This window comes from Aotus nancymaae, unplaced genomic scaffold, assembly GCF_030222135.1.
Source record: "Aotus nancymaae isolate 86718 unplaced genomic scaffold, 86718_ANA_hifiasm-v0.15.2.pri h1tg000010l, whole genome shotgun sequence".
NCBI classification, from domain to species: Eukaryota; Metazoa; Chordata; class Mammalia; order Primates; family Aotidae; genus Aotus; species Aotus nancymaae.
In genome coordinates this window covers 56,747,226-56,768,697 of record NW_026988421.1, presented here as the reverse complement: position 1 = coordinate 56,768,697, position 21,472 = coordinate 56,747,226, and the positions used below count along the sequence as shown (strand labels likewise).

Below are 21,472 nucleotides of genomic sequence, written 5' to 3'. Positions count from 1 at the left end.
TTTCACATTATAGCCTTCACTTCCAACTCCTTGGAATGTTCATTTTTTGGCTTACAGGAGAGACTAGACAGGAAAGCTTGGCAATGGTTAGGCAACTAAAATAAGGTTGGGGCAATGCTAACATCATCCTCACAGGGACAACCACAGCAACTGTTAGTCCCAATTGGTTTTCTAGATCTGTTAGCAGGAAGCATGGGGAGCACCATTTCTGGACGCTCACACTGTGTCAGGCTTCAATCATCTCCACTACACAGGTACAGCAGCACTTTCTGGTAGCCGCCCTTTGTGTCTTGCTGGGCGTAATAGTACAGGGATTTGCCATATTTTCTCTTGAATTCAGACCTAATTTTCAACATGTCCACTTCACCGCAGGAGACCACGATTCTGATCAGGACTTTATCTTGAGTCCCCTTGCCCTTCACAGAGTCGTACAGCCGGTCAGCAAAACACAGGTGTTTGTTCTGAATGCACTGGACCAGGTTCAGGAAAGCATTTTTCAGGTTTCCTTTAACCTCTTTCTTGATGCTCTCCAACACATCATAAGGGCTGTAGCTCTTGTACATACTAAATACTTTCTGGAGGTGGGAAACACTCCACGCAGTCATAATGCTGATCCACTTGGGAACATCAGTTCCTTTCCTCTTCACTCCAGCATCATAGAGATCCCAGGCATCTTGGTCAATCAGTTCATAATCAATGATAGAGTCATCTTCTGCTCTTCTACCCTTTGCCATGGCAACCATCAGCTTGCAGAAGCCACCAGATGTGTCCGAAATAATGTCCTTCTCCAGATCAGTCTTGTACATTTACTTATAGACTCTGTTAATTTCCTGCAGCTCCCGACTGGATCTTGAGCAGATCATCTCAATGAGGGAGTCCTCATGGGTTCCCAGCCCCTTCATGGAAGCTTTTAGCTCAGAAGCATCTTACTGAATAGGTATCTTCAATAGGCCCCAAATCACCATCTCCAGGTGGCCCGATAAGGCTGACTTTGGTGCTGATGCGAGTTCCTTTTTGGTCCTTCTTTGGTAGGTGGAAGGCAATATCCTGTCTCTGAGCATTGCTGCAGTTGGTCAAAACGTTGACAATGGTGACCTCATCCACACTTTTGGTCTTGATGGCCATTTCAATGTTCAAAGCATCCTGCTAAGCATCAAAGTTGGTGTAGGTTTTGACTGACCCATATGCACTTGGGAGTGTAAAGTGATCTCCCTCCAGGCTGAGCTTGCACAGGGTTTCATGAACAGTAGATATTTTGAAGTAAGCTGGGCCAGGCACCAAGAGCTGAGAGCATCCCCAGATGCCAGGCCAAACATTTTCAACAGAACCCAAAAAGCAATGATCATGAAGTTTAGTGTTCTTTTTTTTTTTATTTTTGTCTTGAGATGAACTTTCACTCTTGTTGCCCAGGGTGGAGTGAAATGGCATGATCTCAGCTCACTGCAACTTCTGCCTCCCAGGTTCAAGTGATTCTCCTGCCTCAACCTCCAGAGTAACTGGGATTACAGACGCCTGCCACCACGAATGGCTAATTTTTTGTATTTCTAGTAAAGATGCAGTTTCACCATGTTGGCCAGGCTGGTCTTGAACTCCTGACCTCAAGTGATCCACCCTCCTCAGCCTCCTAAAGTGCTGGATTGCAATAGTGAGCCACCGTGCTCAGCCTGATCATAAAGTTTAAACGTAAGTATTGGTCATAAAAATTTGATCATAAAATAAGTTAAAGTCTGAAACCATATTTGAAATGTATAAAGACACATAATCAGAAAATCTAAAGAATTACAAATCAAGAGAAAAAATAACACACAAAAAAAGGTAAAAAATATGAATAAAGAAGAAATTGGCAGGTGTAGTAAAACAACTGAAAAAGTTGTTGAATTTCATTAGTCATCAAGGAAAAGCTTATTAAAGTTTCAATAAATTGCACCCAAAAGAAAATAAAATTAAATTCCAGGTGTTTGTGTAAGTGTAGAAAAACACTATTCCTTTTAGGGAATATAAATTTATACAATTGCTTTGGAAAGCAGTGTGATATTATCTAGTAATTTAAAGATATGAAAAGCCCAACTATTTCCTCATAGGTATATAGACAACAGTAATGTATTTATATGTGAACTCAGAAACATGGCATAAGAATATTCACAGCACTCATCATAAAAGCCCTAAACTGGAAACTATCCAAATGTCCATTAAAAACAAAATTGGTGTATAAATTGTGGGTATATTCATCAACTGAAATGCTTTACAACAATCACAAGAAAATGGAACCACAACTGCACAAATTTCAATTGATCTCACAAGTACAATATTGAGCAAGAGAATTCAGAGCCACATTTATGTATAATGTATTATTCCATTTAAATAATGCTCAAAAATAGACAAACTGAATGGTTCCATTGAGTTATCGTGCTTTAGGTAGTAATACTACAAAGAAAGTGAGCAGTTGTTACCTTTAAATTGAGGATAGTGTTTGCCTTTAGAAGAAAAGGAGCAGTTTGTGATTTGAATCAGTTTTCAGGGTGCTCATATTATTTTACATTTTGATCTTGAAAGTGGTTAAAGAGGTGTTAACTGTTTAATAATTTTTAGCTGCACATTTAGATTGTATGCAGTTTTCTCTATGTGTTTTAATTCAGTGCAAGAAATATTTGGAAATACTGTCAACATCTCGTGTCCTTTATATTTTTCACCTTTTTCTTCATCAATCTCTGCCAATTATAACTTCATTTAAAAATATGATGAGTAAATATAATTAGAGGAGTAGGAAAAAGAATGGAAACTACTAAAATGATGCTGTGGAAATTCCTCATGGTAAGAAAATTTTTATGACAAATACTGCTGCTTCAGTTAAGGGAGGTCATGTTTAACCAACCTTCTGAAATTATTTGAAAATATTACATCAATAATACATGATAGAAATTCAATGATGTAGTACTCTTGTATTTTTCTCCAGGCAAAAAGGTACATTACACATGAGAAATTAATGACTAAGGTAACAAGTTATTGAGTAAGAGGTTAGAATAGTGCTGGATAGAAAACTGACAGCAGCATTCCTTTGACTTACAGGCAAAAGTCATAAAATCCCTTCTCTAGTGTCTTTTTCTGAAATATTCTAACCATAAGATCCGCCATCCTGTCAGTACTGCTGAGGCTTTACGGATTAAAGGAGTCTAGGAAGTCAAGATTCATTTAATCCTCTACCTTCAAGGGCCACCCCATTTAAAGGTTGCGCTGACCTTCTTTCTTCTCTCTCTCTTTCCTCTCCTCTTCTTCCTTATCTTCTCATTCATCCCCTTTTCGTTTCCATTGGTATGTTTTTTCACCTCCCTTTAAGGGACAGGAAGTGTGGAGCTTCCCAGCAAGAGAAAAGTAAGACTTGCCAGGTGTTTAGCAATTCTGCTCCTGTAATCTCAAGATATTGCAAGTAAAGATTTTGAAAGTAGAATCATCTATCCTGTTTTTGAAATTCAAAGACTCAGATATAATTTAAATATGAAGACTAAAAATTCAGTATAATTTTATTCGTTGTTATATTCAATAATGGTCATTTTCTTTTTTTTTCTTTTTTTTTTTTTTTTTGGAGACAGAGTCTCACTCTGTTGTCCAGGCTGGAGTGCAGTGGCATGATCTTGGCTCACCGCAACCTCCACCTCCCAGGTTCAGGTGATTCTCCTGCCTCAGCCTCCCAGGTAGCTGGGACTACAGGCATGTGCCACCACACCCAGCTAATTTTTGTACTTTTTAGTGATTTCACCATATTGGACAGGCTGGTCTACGAACTCCTGACCCCATGATCCACCCGCCTCAGCCTCCCGAAGTGCTGGGATTACAACAGTGAGCCACTGTGCCTGGCCAGTAATGGTCATTCTCTTAGGGAGAGTAAGGGAGATATGTCACTTTCTATGTAAGCACTTTGCTTTAGTATACAGTACAAAAAAACATTATATTTGGCAATCATCAAAGTAATTTAGACAAACACACTTTTAAAAGACACTACAGAAACTGGTTTTTCCAGCATTGTACAGTTTGGTGAACTATAATAATCACCACAGTGAGATCCCATCAGCCAAGTTCCCATCTTATCTTTGCTTTCAAGACTGGTTTCTGGAATGTGTTAGCTTAAACACATACACACATATATATATACATGTTTTCACACACATGTGCAATGTGGCTTTTTGCCTGGAGAAAAATACAAGAGTACTACATCATTGAAATTCTATTATTTATTATAGATGTAATGTTTTCAAATAACTTCAGAAGCCTGGTTCAACACAACTTCCCTTAACTGAACATACTGTAATGTTCACAAACATATATGTTAGTCACCCTTATCAGTGGAAGATATACCTCAAGACCTCCAGTGGTTGCCTGAAACTAGATAGCACTAAACTCTATGTTTTTTCCCCTATGTGCATGGAACCCTGTGTATGTTTTTCATATACATAAATATCTACAATAAAAAGTTTAATTTATAAATTAGGCACAGTAAGAGGTTAATAGCAATAATTAATAAAATAAAATAATTATAGCAATATACTGTAAGCAAAAGTTATATTAACGGGATCTCTTCCTCTCTCAAAATGTCTTACTATACATTACATGTTTTTAGACTGTGGTTGATGGTGGGTAACTAAAACCAAGAGAAGTAAAACCACAAATAAGGAGGGAATACTGCACTGTGAAAACTCTCTTATGAGAAATGTCATAAATATTGTATCATTTTATCATTATATTTCAGATTGATAATATGGACCATCTTTTTAATTAATTAATTTAATTTGTAGAAATTAGTCTCAATATGTTGCCCAGGCTGGTCTTGAACTTGGGCTCAAGTCATCCTCCCACCTTGGCTTCCCAAAGTGCTGGGATTATAACTGTAAGCCACTGTACCTGGCCAGATAATATCAACAAACTTAATCATACCAGAGCTGGCTATCTCTGCAAATTTGAATGAAACCATCTTTGAAACATTGAAAAGTATTGCTCATATATGATTTGCTTTTCTAGTGCATCAATGCTACATTGGACTAATTTATATTAGGAAATTAATTAGATTTATAAATATAAATTATCTTCACTAATAATAATTGGAAGAACTTTTACCCCAATGAACATAAATATCTAAATTTCAAAAATTATATGGAGAATAAGGGGATGCCATTTCTAGGAATATTTCCTAACACCCAGGACTGAATTTGTTGCCTCTTCTCTGTATACCATTTATCATACTTTATTATTAATGTCTATTTTATTTTCACTTCTCCTCCAATTCAGTACTGTTCAACAGAATTTTCTGTGAAAATGGAACTGATCTTCATTGGTACTGTCCAATAGGTTAGCTACTATCTGTGGTTATGACACACTTATAATATGGCTATTCTTAATGGGAAGGCACTGTAATATAAACTACACATTATATTTCAAAGACTTTGTGCAAAAATTAAGATATATAACATTAATGTATTTTTACATAGGATGAATGTTGAAATGGTATTCTGAATATATGGAGTTACATGAAATATAATTAATTTCCTTTTTTTCTACTTCTTAAATAATGACTACTATAAAAATTTAGAATTACGCATGTAGCTAGAATTTGTGGAGTACTGTATTTCTATGGAGAGGCACACTTTGAAAATGTCTGTGAAAAGAAGCATTTTCTACATACAGTATTTTGTAACACTATATTCTAAATTATATTTTAACTTTTATATTCTATTAAATACTGATGTGCTTCATAATTAAGAGCAGGTCATAATTTACCTGGGGCCTTTTTTTTTTTCTTTTAGTGTTTTTGTTTTTTGCTTAGTTCACCTTATAATCAAGTATAAGTTAGGACCAATAAAACATGTTTTCTTTCTATGTTTGCCACATAAAAACACAGTGAAATCAGTTGAAGTCCTGTGAAAATATAACCTAATAACTGAAAACAATGTATTTCAAAACTGCTTGAATTAGTGTGCTTCCCAAAAGGATAATTACCCAGAACAAAGTGTTAGCAAATACTTAAATAAAATGCAACTATCTAGGGAAATAATTGAGGCAGATCAGTCTCTTATTCCCTTGGAATATTATTATAATCACTTCAAATAAGTCTATAATATTTATTTTAGTTAGCATAAAAGAGAATTTGAATGATACCTTGAAATGTGCTAACAATATTTCTGACTAATAAACAACAGATTTGCATTGCATGTTTACACTGGTGAGAAGGAAAGGTTGGGAAGTTTTGAAGAAAGTTTAAGAAAAGTAAAATTATGTAAATATACTTCAATGTTAATATTTGTTTTGCTTTAAAATAATATTCTAAACAAAAAGTAATACAAATGGATGGTATCTAATCAAATATTATAGTCTATTTTAAGGCACCTCCAATCTCACTCCTAGTAGCAACTCATTCCATTTCTGTAACTTTTATATTTCTGGTGATTTCCACATAATTCTTTATTATGTGTTAACATCTCTATTTCTGAATTTATCAAATTTAGAAAAATTTCTATTAATGCTCAACAATTAAAGATAGAAAATCAATAGTAAGCCCTATTTTCCCATGATATATTTCCATAGTCAATAGTGTACTATGTTTATTTTGTGTAGATTACCTTCCTATCTTAATTATTTTTATTTTATTTTATTTATTTTTTAAGACGGGGTTTCACCATGTTGGTCAGGCTGGTCTTGAACTCCCAACCTCAGGTGATCCGCCTGCCTTGGCCTCCAAAGTGCTTGGATTACAAGCGTGAGCCACCACACCCAGCCTCTTAATTAAAAAATTAATTGTCCCATTAACTTACGACACTGTCTCTTAACTCACCATGTCTTCACACCATAAAATAAAGGTTTTAGTACTTTCATAAATTCTTCTTTCTCTTTATAAATGTATTCCTTCTCTCTTCTTTTTTTATTATACTTTAAGTTCTGGGATACATGTGCAGAACGTGCAGGTTTGTTACATAGGTATATATGTGCTATGATGGTTTGCTGCACCCAACAACCCATCATCTATATTAGGTATTTCTCCTAATGCTGTCCCTCCCCTAGCCCCCAACCCCCAACAGACCCTCTTCTATTTTATATGATTCACATTGCTAGAATATTTCTTTCTTTCCTGAAACCATAACCAAGTGTTTCCAACACTGATTCTTTTATAGGTTGTAAAGTTGAAATCCAATAGCAACATTTACACTTCTAGAACTATGGAAATATTATTCACAGCCAAGTCAGACTAACTCTAAGGTTATATATCCTTACCCTGACTTCAATTCACTGATCTCAAAAAGACAACAGTAATTATTTCTATTTTTTAATAAAATGCATATTTTTTGCAAGTACGCTTTTATGACAGTTTGTGATAACTAATTTTAGCAAAAATTTCCTGGGTTTTTGTTCCACAATCTACTTTCGAAAATGCTTTTCCACGTAGCTTGAATTTGCAGAGTTAGCAATATGCATTCCTGATAGGAAAAAAAATGACTTTTTTTCTAGATGAAATAGTAACAGTGTTCAGTTTATAGCAGATGATGAACAAATATTTGTTAAATGAATGTTTAATTCATTTTTCAAAGAAAGTGCTAATATCCAGATGTACAAATTTTTAAATTCAAGAGTAAGGTTCTTTTTTTACTGAATGCAGATTAGAATAAATTATTTAAATAATTGTTAATATGCTTTTGAGGTAAGGATACTAAGAAAGAACTGGACTTTTTTTAGATTAATGATTTTAATCATATAATGGAAACCTGAAAAACATTTGGATTAACTTTTTTTTTTTAACAATACGAGAATAGTTGACCACAAATTTAATAACACCATACTGTCTAATTAAAATAAAGAATATTTCTAGTTTTTAAATACACATGAAAATTAAGCATTTTAAGAGTATGTTGTGACTCTTTCATGCAATAAAAATTATTAATATTTTCTTTTAAGAATTTGCCCTTTATCTTAAAAACAAGGCATAATTAAAGTGGGAGCTAGGTAGCAACTACTTTGAAAAAGAAAAATGTAATAATTTTTTTATTTTATCCAATATATATTTAAATTATTGAGGGTTTTACAAATTAGTAAAATTTTAATAAGGTTAAATATTTAAAATTTTAATATTTTAATCAGGTTCATAATCCTGATGCTGATAATGAGGCATTACCCTAAATCAGGAAGTAAACATCCTGAGTTTTGCTGTGATAGAGTTGGGAGGACTGTATGAAGGAGTGGGTGTAAAACAGTGATCTTGTCATATCTTATTTGTAATTAATGAAAAAAATTCATAAATGATCATGAAATAAATGAGTAATAAATGTCCATAAAAAGAAAGGAAAATTAACTTGTGTTACATGGAATATTCATAATAAGTGTCATTTCACTTCCATTTAATAGATTTTAAAGAATTTCAACCATTCTGGAATCTTCCAGATTGTTTTCATCCTCATAAGCCCAATCTATCATTTTTCCCATTTTAAATGATTTGACATGTTGCTAAAACGGGCCTTAGAAGAATGGGCTCAATATATCTATAACTGAGCTACCATTCTTTTGAAGAAATGTTTAGTTTCACTTTGGGGGATTTAGAATCAGAAGCAGAAGTTCTGGGAGGATAAAATGAAATGTGAACGGTATGGACAGATTAGAAGGAATGAAAGATATGTAAAATCACCATGGGAAACCGGTAAGTTTTAACACTCATTATCATGAAATTGTGAAATAGATGTTCACTGAACTTGTGTGATGCTCCCTGCAAAGCAGGCACTCAAGAAAGGTGACTGATGGACTGGAAACAAGCTTACAAACTTTGGAATTTATTTAGCATGTCAAAGTGAGAATTTATTTTTAAATACTACATTTGTTTCTAGTTAAGATTTAATGTTCAACTATTCACAATAATCACAGTTGCAACAATTCCCTAAGGAAATATTTCTTCATGGGAGTGAATTTTTATCTGGCCTTTTATTTCACTGTGTTAGACGTGATAGACCATGAGGGGGTTATTCTAGAGATGACTACTTCAGGTAGTTGTGAATGCCTAAGAGATATTCTATAAATGATGCTACTTTCAAGAAATTGTTCAGTTCGCCTTTCAATCTTGACTAATATGAAAGTTAAGTCGCAAAAAGTCAAGGAGAAAATCTGATATACCTTAGATCAAATACTAATCATTGCTGCATTCTAACATATAGAATTAACAGAGACATAAAATAGTAAATTCAAGTTTTAGATCCATTATACACTGTAAGTTTTTCTAATTTATCACAGTCATAGACATGCTTGTGCAAAACAACATCCTGCTGATATTCTATGTAATATGTAGAGTGTTCACTAGTTTTAATTTGTTTTGTTCTTTCTTGTGAGTTAACTTATTGGTTCACTAGAGACAACAGAATCCATAAGACCATAACAAACACGTCTCATACAAAAATGTCTCATTTCTGGCATTGATTTGGGAAAGTTTTCTAGAATTTCCCTAAAAGAAGCACTAAAAAAACAAATATAAGGATACTAACATCTAGAATGATTAGACCCTATTTAATAAATATCAAATGGTAATCCTTACACTCAACTGACATTGAGGTATTGTGGTAACAAACAATTTACAGTTGGATTTCATTGTTTGCTTTTCCTGTGAAATAACCTACCCCAAAACTCAATGCCTGAAAACAAGAATCATTGCTGTGCACTGTCAGTATGTGTTTGAATCAGTTAGGTGGTTTTTCCACTGGTAATATTTGAGTGTACACATCACCATCAGTCAACTTGGGGCTGATATGTCTAGAATGAACTAACCCAAGGGTCTGGGGGTCACTGCTCCCTATCATCTGTGGCTATGACTGTCAGGCTAGTCTGGGAATCATTCACATGGGAGTGATTCATAGTTGTCACAGAAATAGCATAGTAAGGTATATTCCAAAGCAGAAGCACATTAAGTCCCTCCTTGTGTCACATCGACTGTCACTGCAGTGCTTGCTGTCCAAAGCAAGTCACAAGACCAAGCCAAGTGTAAATGGATTTTAGTCTTCTCAATAGCATGGATACAGACAGCCATGATTAAACTGAGGGCTACTGCTATAGCAATATATAATGCTGGAATAATGAATTGCTAATTAAATACAAACAAATCAGATCTTTATATTGTCCTATTTGAATCAAATTAATGCATTAATTAATACCTGCACTTTTCTTTATCCATTAGTTCATGAATGTATTTAAATATTTATTCAATTATGGTAAAATGTAGAATTAAAACACATGACAAATTTAAGTTCTAAGAAAGATTAATTAACTAATTTATTTATTTATTATTTCCCCATGCCCATTTAAATATTTGGAACTGATGCTTATATAGCAGAGAGAAAAAAGACAGCTGGTCCTCAAGAGGCACTCAGAGTTCACACACAGCCATGTAAAAATGGCATGGAGACAAAACACAGAAAAAAGAATTATAAGAGACAAAACAGAAGAAAGCATCCTAATTCTAATATAAAATAACTCTATACACAATTGTTTGTGCCCATATCCAATTATAAATTCCTCTTCACATGCAGAGGAAAATAGTAAAGCTTAGACAAAGTAGGACTAGGTTTGAGAGAGAGATGAAAAATTCCACTTGAGAAATAACTTCATACTAAATATTTTCAAATGATAAAACTCAACACTGCATATACATCCTGCTTTGGTAAAACACATGTAAACTGTAGTGATGATACACAGTAAGAATGAGAAAAATGTTACCATGTATCTTTAATTTCATACCTAAGAAATTATCCTAAAGAAATTATTCAACAGAACATTCTCCTTTAATAAACTATTTTGAGAAACTGAAAACAATTACAGAAAAAATGATTTAAGTTATAATTGAACATCAAGATAATTGGGTAGCCATTAAAATTATAATCATGAAGATCTTTTTCAACATAGAAAATATTAACATGTAAATAGTAGAGTAAAAATGCCAATTTATATTATTGTTACCATGTGTTTTACATACATACCCATATGCACAAATATTTCAAAAAATTTAAATTCTGAGTTAATTATTTCAAAATAGAAATATTTGTATTTCTATGTATTAAATTTGACATATAACAGCATTCCTTGAAATTATATCCTGAATTTATTAAAAAATTCATAACAATTTAAAATAAGAACAAAATATATAAAATCAGTTTTATGCCTTAGCTACCAATTATTTCAACTCAAAATCACTGGCTTTACTTTATGTATTAAAAGGTTGCATAGCAGAGTAGCTCAATCTATTAAGGTTTCTTTGTTTTCTTGGTTAAAAGCTGTGACATGGAAATTGCCCCATAATCTGCATACCTCGACCATACCTCGGCTTTCCGTTGAAACTGCTCTTTGTAACCCTAATGTGACAGGCAAGCAGTCCAAACCTGTGCCATCTTGGCCCCTTCAACTCGTAATAAGCAACTAAGGTCTGTAATTTCCACCCTACCCAGACAGTGTGTAAACTAACGCTTATCTTGACTTCTGTGAACCACTTAAGCAACAATCAGAATGTCCAAAGCCCCTCATCCTCACCCCCACCCCCACCCAGGAGGTGGTTTACAGGCATAAAAGGTCTTGACACCCTCCTTTCAGGGCCTCCGGGAGTCCTCCCTGGCCTCCAGCAATAAAGACCCTGTAATTTGGCCTAGTCTTTGTCTCCTTGGTGATTTTGCGCTTGCTTGGTTACAACAAAGTTACTTTAAAAATCAAGTAGAAAATAGAGAATTATATTTGTATTCAAAACTAGAAAATGTTTCAATAGTCTAAACCAAGCAAACTCCTTATTTAATATAAATAACTAGGATAATTGACTTACTACCTTACTTTTCTGTGTACCTACAGTCTACAAAGAAAATATATTCAATGTTTTAGTTATACTAGGCATTATGTTATTCATGTCTCACCTATGTGTAGGTAAAATATGTTTCTCAAATATCATTAAGTAAATTTCAACTTGACTTTCAAGCCAAATTATTAGTATTTCTAGAATATCCGTCTCCTTTGCCCTGCTATAGAATTACACCAAATGTAACTCTAAGTTATCAAGCTGAGGAAATTGAAATGGAAATTTCGTTGTAGGCTGTTTTCAGCTCAGTTATGAAGCATGCAATTGCGATTGAATGCTCAGCAGCAAACACTGCCTGAGCCTGAAGGCCTTTCGAATTTTTGTTAAGCAACTCACGTAAATGATTAAAGCATATGGCAGTGCTGTCTTTTCTTTCCTCCATAAATAAAAGAAATGTTAGTAGTATTTAACTTTGACCCAGAAACACAATGCTATTTTCACTGCAAAATGTCAGCCCCATTATGAAGTTTAAGATAGATCAGGTCAGACTTGTATTGCATTTCCTTAATTGAACAGAAACACTGAGTAATATATATCACGATGAAAATGAAAACATTGGAGTGTTTAGGGAAAAAATTATGTTAATTTGCTATTTTACTTCTGAAATATATAAACTTTATTCTGCATGGTGTATTAATGTCTCAAAGGGAGAAATGCAATGGAAAATTAGCAAAATGAATAGAAAAGTTACTAATCGGTGGTATAAGTTTCAGGAGATTTCTTATCTTTCATGTAGGCTATGAGACACCCCAAACACCAAGAAATTAGACTTGCTAATATAAATACCAAATTATTGGTCTATTACTGATATTGTATTAACTCCCAAGAAAATTTAAGGAATTTAAATAACTCACTCAACTTTGCTAAATACAAACAAATAAAAAGTAACACTAAAATTAACTTTATAATGTGAACATCTTATTGATTAGGAAGAAGGTGAAAGGGAAAAAAACAATTAGAATAGTAAATATTTCACATTTTCTCTCATGCTCTGAATTTTAAACTCATTGCATATTCGGGAAACATAATCGTGTGGACGCAAAGTATGATTCTGATTGTAGCTCTAACCTCTTAGTCTCCATTATTTCCTGTCCTTTTCATGAATTTTGCTTCATAAATCCCCAACCATTGTTTGAGAAATATTACATTTTGAAGTAATTTTTTCTATTTCAATTACTCAGAGTTGGTTAATCTTGCTTGCCTCTCAAACATGAATGTGAAAACACTATGTTAGAGTGTGTTGCAGGCAAGTAACCTGAAACCTGGTACTGGTTACTGGCCAAGGTGAGAACAAAAAGTAAAGCCTGGGTCATATCAAGATAATTAGATCTGGTAGCCTATAGTTTGCAAGATGAAAATCATCTATAAAATTATCTATAATGCACTGTGAAAGCCAAGTTTTCAGGATGGAGTTTCCACTACTATAGGAGAATATACACAACACAATGAACACAAGACCTATGGCATGATAAGGCTGAAACTAACGGATCTAATCAGCTTAGAGAAATAAAATCACAAGTTTAAACTGCTAAATTTTAGAATTAAGGTATAGACTGAAACCCAGCAATTTTCTATAATTGTGCTGAAAAATGACTTACCTCTTATGATGGAAAACATTTAATGCCCCAAGTACTATTCTAGTTACAGAACAAACAACAATAAACCTAACTAGGAAAACTCCTCTAACTATAAAGAGTGATACTTAGCAGGGTCAGGTAGAAAATAAAATTATCATTATGAATAGATTAGATAGATAAATAGATGGATAAATAGATTCATTTACTTAATTTAGAGATAGATGAAAAGAGGGTGAATATCAGAGAAGGGTGTCTGTGCATGTATGGGTGTGTCTGAGATGGGAATCTTCCTTTTCATATAGTGGTTAGAGAAGGTATCACTGGCAATTTGACATTTAAGAAAGACTTAAGGAAGTATTGGAATGAACCATGTGGTTATTTGGGGAAAGAATTGTAGAGGCATATTGATTAACAAGTATAAGTGTCTTAAGGTAGAATCATGTCTGACATTTTATAGAGAAAGCAAAGAGGTCACTGTGGTTGGAGCAAATAAGTGAGCTGGAGACTTACAAGAGATAAGTAACCACAGGCTTTTCCTAGGGCTTTGGATTTTCTCAAGCCATGTAAGATAGTAAGCTATGAGTCTTTAAAGCAGAGAACTGATATTATCTGACCAAGTTGATTGCTCTAGTAATAGTAGACTCTGGTAGTCAAAACATAAACAGTGACATTTGTTAAAAAGAAAAAAAAGATTAACATTTTTGATCTAAGAAATCAAAAGAACAGTTCAATGACTTGCTATGAAGGGGAAAATGTGTAGGTAATATAAGTCAGTGGGAATTTTGAAATCCTAAGTTCAGTATTGGATACTGTAATGGTTAATTTTAGGTGTCAATTTGACTGGGCTAAGGAGTACTCAGAAAGATGGTAAAACATTATTTCTGGGAACATCTGTGGGGGGACTTCTGGAAGAGATTAACATTTGAATCTATAGGCTGAGTAAAGATCTGAGGAAAAATCTCCCCAATTTGAGTGGACATCATCCAATCTTTGAAAGACTCAACAGAGTAAGAGGCAAAAGAAGGGCAAATGTGCTCTCTGCTTGAGCTAGAACACTGATATTTTCCTGCCCTTGGACATCAGGGCTTCTGGTTCTTGAACCTTCAATTTGGACCAGAACTTACATTATTGACACCTCTCATTCTCAGGGCTTCACACTTAAACTGGGAATTAAATTACTGGTTTCTATGGCTCCCAGGCCACCAGATTTAAGCTGCAACTACCCAAAGTAGCACCTTAGCATCCCTGGGCTTCCAGCTTGCAGACAGCAGATTATGAGACTTCTCAGCCTTCTTAACTTCTTTGGAGAATCCTGACTAATATAGATTTTAGTATTTAGAATAGTTCTAGGAAAACAATTTTAAGGATGAGTATACTGAATTGTTTCTGGGGTATCAAGAACTGATTCCCTAATCTGATTAAAGAAAATGATGATTTGTTTTGTTCGTAAAGAACACTGATAGTCCATGGCATGAACTGTTTATAAAAATATGCAACATATCTGCACCGTATACTTCTAATGAACCATGTATAAGAAACAAGGAGCTAAGTCTGTATATGATATTTTCAAACATTTTTGGAAAACTAATGAACATCAACTATGTTTGTTGGCTGCTTCTAATGTTACTAGATGTGTCTACAGCCATACCACCCTGAACATGCCCAATCTCACCTGATAATGTCACTGGATGAACTGATAAAGAAAAGAATGAGCTCTAGGATTCAAATTCCTAGCTCAAGTACCAAATAAATGATCAAAGAACTTCTGTGTCCTGAAGGAGTCCCTTATTTCCTGTAGCGGAAGGGCTATAATTGCTAAAAGTTAAACACAAAACCTCATCTTGCAACTGGTTAAATTATAGTGCAAATTGAACTCTTACCCTTGAATGATGTCTACTGTTAAAGTGAGGGTATTGATTGGAAAAAAAATTTGGATCCTATATATATTGCAGTGGGTATGTGTGGAAAAATCTTGATGAAATTAGATACATTCACCCCTAAATTCTAGTAAGTCTTCTTTATCAATAGAAAAAGTTTTCTCAACCCCAATGAAACTGGCCTTCTAGATCCTAGTGGCAATGGTCTCTTTACCTCTGGTGACAATGGCAACACCACCCCCAGAGATATTGGCCTCCCCATCCTCAGAGGCAATGGCATCACTATTCCCAAGGGTATCAGTCTCTCAACCCAGGGTGGTATCTGCCTCTGTACTCACAATAGTCTGAACCTCCACCTGAGGGGATTGACCCTGCCTTGCTTGAGCAATAAAAACAGCAATGGACTCCCCTAAGGCAGTTGCCACATAATTCGAAGCTGATTTTCCTCAGGACTCCCCTTATCACTCATCTTTGCTTCCAGACCTATAGCTGGACTCAAGTTTCAGCAGACTCGTAAAGGTGAGGTGTAAAATGTGACCCATGAGGATGTAAGATACACTCAAAAGCATTTCTTTAGTTTCCTAATTTGTAAGATAGAATCCAGAGATGTATGTGGGTATGATACTAACAGTATGGGGTAATGGTGACAGGAACATAATGTTGGATCAGGCCATATTTATTGATATGTGCTCTTTTAGCAGAAATTCTGCATTTAATGTCATAGCTTCTGAAGATAGAAAGGGTTCTACAGTTTGGTTAATAGGCTAGAACAGGGAACAAAGGGTGGACCACTGTGAGCAAACTGGAAATGCTGGATATAATGTGGTTTAATAAAGAGAAAGAGATTCAAAGGCTTAGGAGGTTAGAACATTAGAATAAATTTACTATTTAATAACTACCCACCGACGCTGGGAGGGTACAGAAGACATACCTTCCACTCTCTATGAGAAATAAATTTGTGAGAGAAACCCCAGGATCTTTGAAAAAAACTGTGATAACTCTTCTCTGTACATCACATTTCATGGTAAGAACTGCAGTCACTGAATTGGAAAATCTAAATTCAATGGGATTAACTGGTTCCTGGGGTATCAGAGACCAAGTGGTAGAATTCAACCATGAAAAGCAAGCTGAGCTTGGTTACTACAATGGGCAGCAGGATGAAAGCAGCAATCAGGATAGTCTGACTTGCCCAGCCTCATGGAATTGCCTAGTTTAATTATGATGTCCATAGAAGTGAAATAGTAGGACTATTCAATTCTTTTTTTAATACTTATGTATTTTTTAATTAACAAATATAAGTTGTGTATATTAATCATGTACTGAGAGCTGGCAAGAAAGCCGAATAGGAACAGCTCTGGTCTGCAGCTCCCAGCGAGATCAACAAAGAAGGTGGGTGATTTCTGCATTTCCAAATGAGATACTCAGTTCATCTTATTGGGACTGGTTAGACAGTGGGTACAGCCCACAAAGGGCAAGCAGAAGTAGGGTGCAGCATTGCCTCACCTGGGAAGTGCAAGGGATCAGGGAACTCCCTCCCCTAGTCAAGGGAAGCCTTCAGGGACTGTGCTATTAGGAACAGTGCATTCTGGCCCAGATACCATGCTTTTCCCATGGTCTTTGCAACCCACAGACCAGGAAATTGGGTTTCAAGCACAAAACTGGCAGGCACTGGGCTAGCTGCAGGAGTTTTTTTTTTTTTTTTTTTTTCATACTTCAGTGGTGCCTGCAACACCAGAGAGACAGAACATTCACTGCCCTAGAAAAGGGGCTGAAGCCAGGGAGCCAAGTTGTCTTGCTCAGTGGATCCCACCCGCCTGGAGCACAGCAGGCTAAGATCCACTGGCTTGAAATTCTCGCTGCCTGCACAGAAGTCTGAAGTTGACCTGGGACAGTCCAGCTTGGTTGGGAGAGGGATAGCTGTCATTACTGAGTAGGTGGTTTTCCCATCACAGTGTAAACAAAGCTGCCAGGAAGTTTGAACTGGATAGAGCCCACCATAGCTCAGCAAAGCCGCTGTATCCAGACTGCCTCTCTAGATTCCTCCCACTGGGGTAGGACATCTCTGAAAGAAAGGCAGCAGCCCCAGTCAGAGCTTATAGATAAAACTCCCATCTCACTGGGACAGAGCACCTGGTGGAAAGGGCAACTGTAGGCACAGCTTCAGCAGACTTAAACATTCCTGCATGTCAGCTCTGAAGAGAGCAAAGGATCCTGCAGCACAGTGCTCAAATTCTGCTAAGGGGCACATTATCTCCTCAAGTGGGTCCCTGACCCATGTGCCTCCCAACTGGGAGACAACCCGCAGCAGGGGTAAACAGACACCTCATACAGGAGAGTTCTGGATGGCATCTGGCAGGTGCCCCTCTGGGACGAAGCTTCCAGAGGAAAGAACAGGCAGCAAGCTTTGCTGTTCTGCAGCATCTGCTGGTGATACTAATGCAAACAGGGTCTGGAGTGGACCTCCAGCAAACTCCAGCAGACCTGCAGAAGAGAGGCCTGTTACAAGGAAAACTAACAAACAGAAAGGAATAGAATTAACATCAACAAAATGGACGTCCACACAGAAACCCCATCTGAAAGTCACCAACAGCAAAGACAAACCCACGAAGATGAGGAAAAAACAGCACAAAAAAGCCTGAAAATTCCAAAACCAGAAGGCCTCCTCTCCTCCAAAGGAACACAACTCCTTGCCAGCAAGGGAACAAAACTGGATGGAGAAAAAGTTTGATGAATTGACAGATGTAGGCTTCAGAAGTTGGGTAATAACAAACTCCTCTGAGCTAAAGGAGCATGTTCTAACCCAATGCAAGAAAGCTAAGAACCTTGATTAAAAGTTACAGGAACTGCTAACTAAAATCAAAAGTTTAGAAAGAACATAAATGACCTGATGGAGCTGAAAAACCACAGCATGAGAACTTCATAAAGCATACACAAGTATCAAGCTGAACTGATCAAGAGGAAGAAAGGATATCAGAGATTGAAGATCAACTTAATGAAAAAAAAGCATGAAAAGATTAGAGAAAAAAAGAATGCAAAGTAATGAACAAAGCCTCCAAAAAATATGGGACTATGTGAAAAGACCAAATATATGTTTGATTAGTGTACCTGAAAGTGATGGGGAGAATGGAACCAAGTTGGAAAACACTCTTCAGGATATTATCCAGGAGAACTTCCCAAAAACTAGCAAGATAGGCCAACATTCACATTCAGGAAATACAGAGAACACCACAGATCTACTCCTTGAGAAGAACAATCCCAAGACACATAATAGTCAGATTCACCTAGGTTGAAATGAAGGTGGACTTCATTTCAACTAACAGTGGATCTCTTGGCAGAAAACCTACAAGCCAGAAGAGAGTGGGGGCCAATATTCAACATTCTTGAAGAAAAGAATTTTCAACCCAGAATCTCATATCCAGCCAAACAAAGATTCATAAGTGAAGCAGAAAGAAAATCAGACAAGAAAATGCTGAGAGATTTTTTAAAAGGCTCCTGAAGAAAGTACTAAATATGGAAAGAAAAAACTGGTACCAGCCACTGCAAAAAACAAACAAACAAAAAAAAATGTAAAGACCATCGACACTGAAAAAACTGCATCAACTAATGGGCAAAATAACCAGCTACCATCATAATGACAGAATCAAATTCACACATAACAATATTATCCTTAAAGGTATATGGGCTAAATGCCCCAATTAAAAGAAACAGACTGTCAAATTGGATAAAGATTCCAGAACCATCAGTTTGGGTTTGCTGTATTCAAGAGACCCATCTCACATGCAAAGACACACATAGGCTTTAAATAAAGGAATGGAGGAATATTTACCAAGCAAATAGAAAGCAAAAAAAAAAGCAGAGGTTGCAATCGTAGTCTCTGATAAAACAGACTTTAAACCAACAAAGATGAAAGAAGAAAAAGAAGGGCATTACATAACGGTAAAGGAATCAATGCAACAAGAAGAGCTAACTATCCTAAATATATATGCACCCAATACAGAAGCACCCAGATTTATAATGCAAGTTCTTAGAGACCTACAAAGAGACTTAGACCCCCAACAATAATAGTAGGAGACTTTAACACCCCATTGTCAATATTAGACAGATCAATGAGTCAGAAAATTAACAAGGATATTCAGGACATGAACTCAGCTCTAAATCAAGAGGACATAACAGACATCTACAGAACTCTCCACCCTAAATCCACAGAATATACATTCCTCTCAGCACCACATAGCACTTATTCTAAAATTGACCACATAATTGGAAGTAAAACACTCCTCAGCCAAGTAAAACACGCCAAGGAATGGAAATAACAAATACAGTCTCAATGCAATCAAATAGATGACAATGCAATCACATTAGAACTTAGGATTAAAAAAACTTACTCAAAACCACACAATTACATGGAAACTGAACAACCTGCTCTTGGATGATTACTGGGTAAATAACAAAATTAAGGCAGAAATAAATAACTTCTTTGAAACCAATAAGAATGAAGACACAGCATACCAGAATCTCTGAGACACAGCTAAAGGAGTGTTTTGAGGGAAATTTATAGCACTAATTGCCCACAGAAGAAAGCAAGAAAGATCCAAAATTGACACCATTACATCACAATTAAAAGAACTAGAGAAGCAAGAGCAAACAAATTCAAAAGCTAACAGGAGACAAGACAAGAAATAACTAAGATAAGAGTAGAACTGAAGGAGATAGAGACACGAAAAACTCTTCAAAAAAAAAAAATCAATAAATCCAGAAGCTGGTTTGTTGAAAAGATCAATGAAATATAGACCACTAGCCAGACTAATAAAGAAGAAAACAAAGAAGAATCAAATAGATGTAATAAAAAATGATAAAGGGGATATCACCACGGATCCCACAGAAATACAAACTACCATCAGAGAATACAATAAACACCTCTATGCAAATATACTATAATATCTTGAAGAAATGGACAAATTCCTGGACACATACACCTTCCCAAGACTACAGGAAGAAGTCAAATCCCTGAATAGACCAATAATAAGTTCTGAAACTGAGGCAGTAATTAACAGCCTACCAACCAAAAATTCCAGGACCAGATGGATTCATAGCCAAATTCTACCAGAGGTACAAAGAGGAACTGGTATCATTCCTTCTCAAACTATTCCAAACAACAGAAGAAGAGGAACTCCTTCCTAACTCTTTTTATGAGGCCAGCATCATCCTGATACCAAAACCTGGCAGAGACACAACAAAAAAAGACAATTTCAGGCCAATATCCCTGATAAACATCGATGCAAAAATCCTCAATAAATTACTGGCAAACCAAACCTAGCAGCACATCAAAAAGCTTATCCACCACGATCAAGTCTTTATCCCTGGGATGGAAGACCGCTTCAACATATGCAAATCAATCAACATAATCCAACACATAAACAGAACCAATGATAAAAACCACATGATTATCTCAATAGGTGCAGAAAAGGCCTTTGATAAAGTTGAACACCCTTTCATTGGTAAAAACACTCAATAAACTAGACATTGACGGAATATTTCTCAAAATAATAAGACTATTCATGACAAATACTCAGACAATATCATAATGAATGGGCAAAAGCTAAAAACATTCCCTTTGAAAACTGGCATAAGACAATGATGCCCTCTCTCACCACTCCTGTTCAACATAGTATTGGAAGTTCTGGCCAGGGAAATAAGGCAAAAGAAAGAAATAAAGGGTATTCAAATAGAAAGAGAAGAAGTGAAATTGTGTCTGTTTGCAGATGACATGATTGTATATTTAGTAAACCCCATAGTCTCAGCCCAAACACTCCTTAAGCTGATAAGCAACTTCAGCAAAGTCTCAGGATACAAAGGCAATGTGGAAAAACCACAAACATTTCTATAAACCAAACAGAGAGCCAAATCATGAACTCCCATTCATAATTGCTACAGAGAGAATAGAATATCCAGGAATACAACTTTCAAGGGATGTGAAGGAACTCTTCAAGGATGACTACAAACCACTGCTCAAGAAAATAAAAAAGAACACAAACATGGAAAAACATTCCGTGCTCATGGATAGGAAGAATCAATATCATGAAAATGGCCATACTGCCCAAAGTAATTTAGAGATTCAATGCTATTCCCATGAAGCTACTATTGACTTTCTTCACAGAATTTTTAAAAACTAC

General features: G+C 35.6%; 1 pseudogene; it reads right to left on the bottom strand.

Annotated features, from left to right (window-relative positions):
- Nucleotides 1-233: 233 nt before the first annotated feature.
- LOC105712580 (annexin A2-like) overlaps nt 234-21,472 on the bottom strand; it is a 33,163-nt pseudogene continuing 11,924 nt past the window's right edge.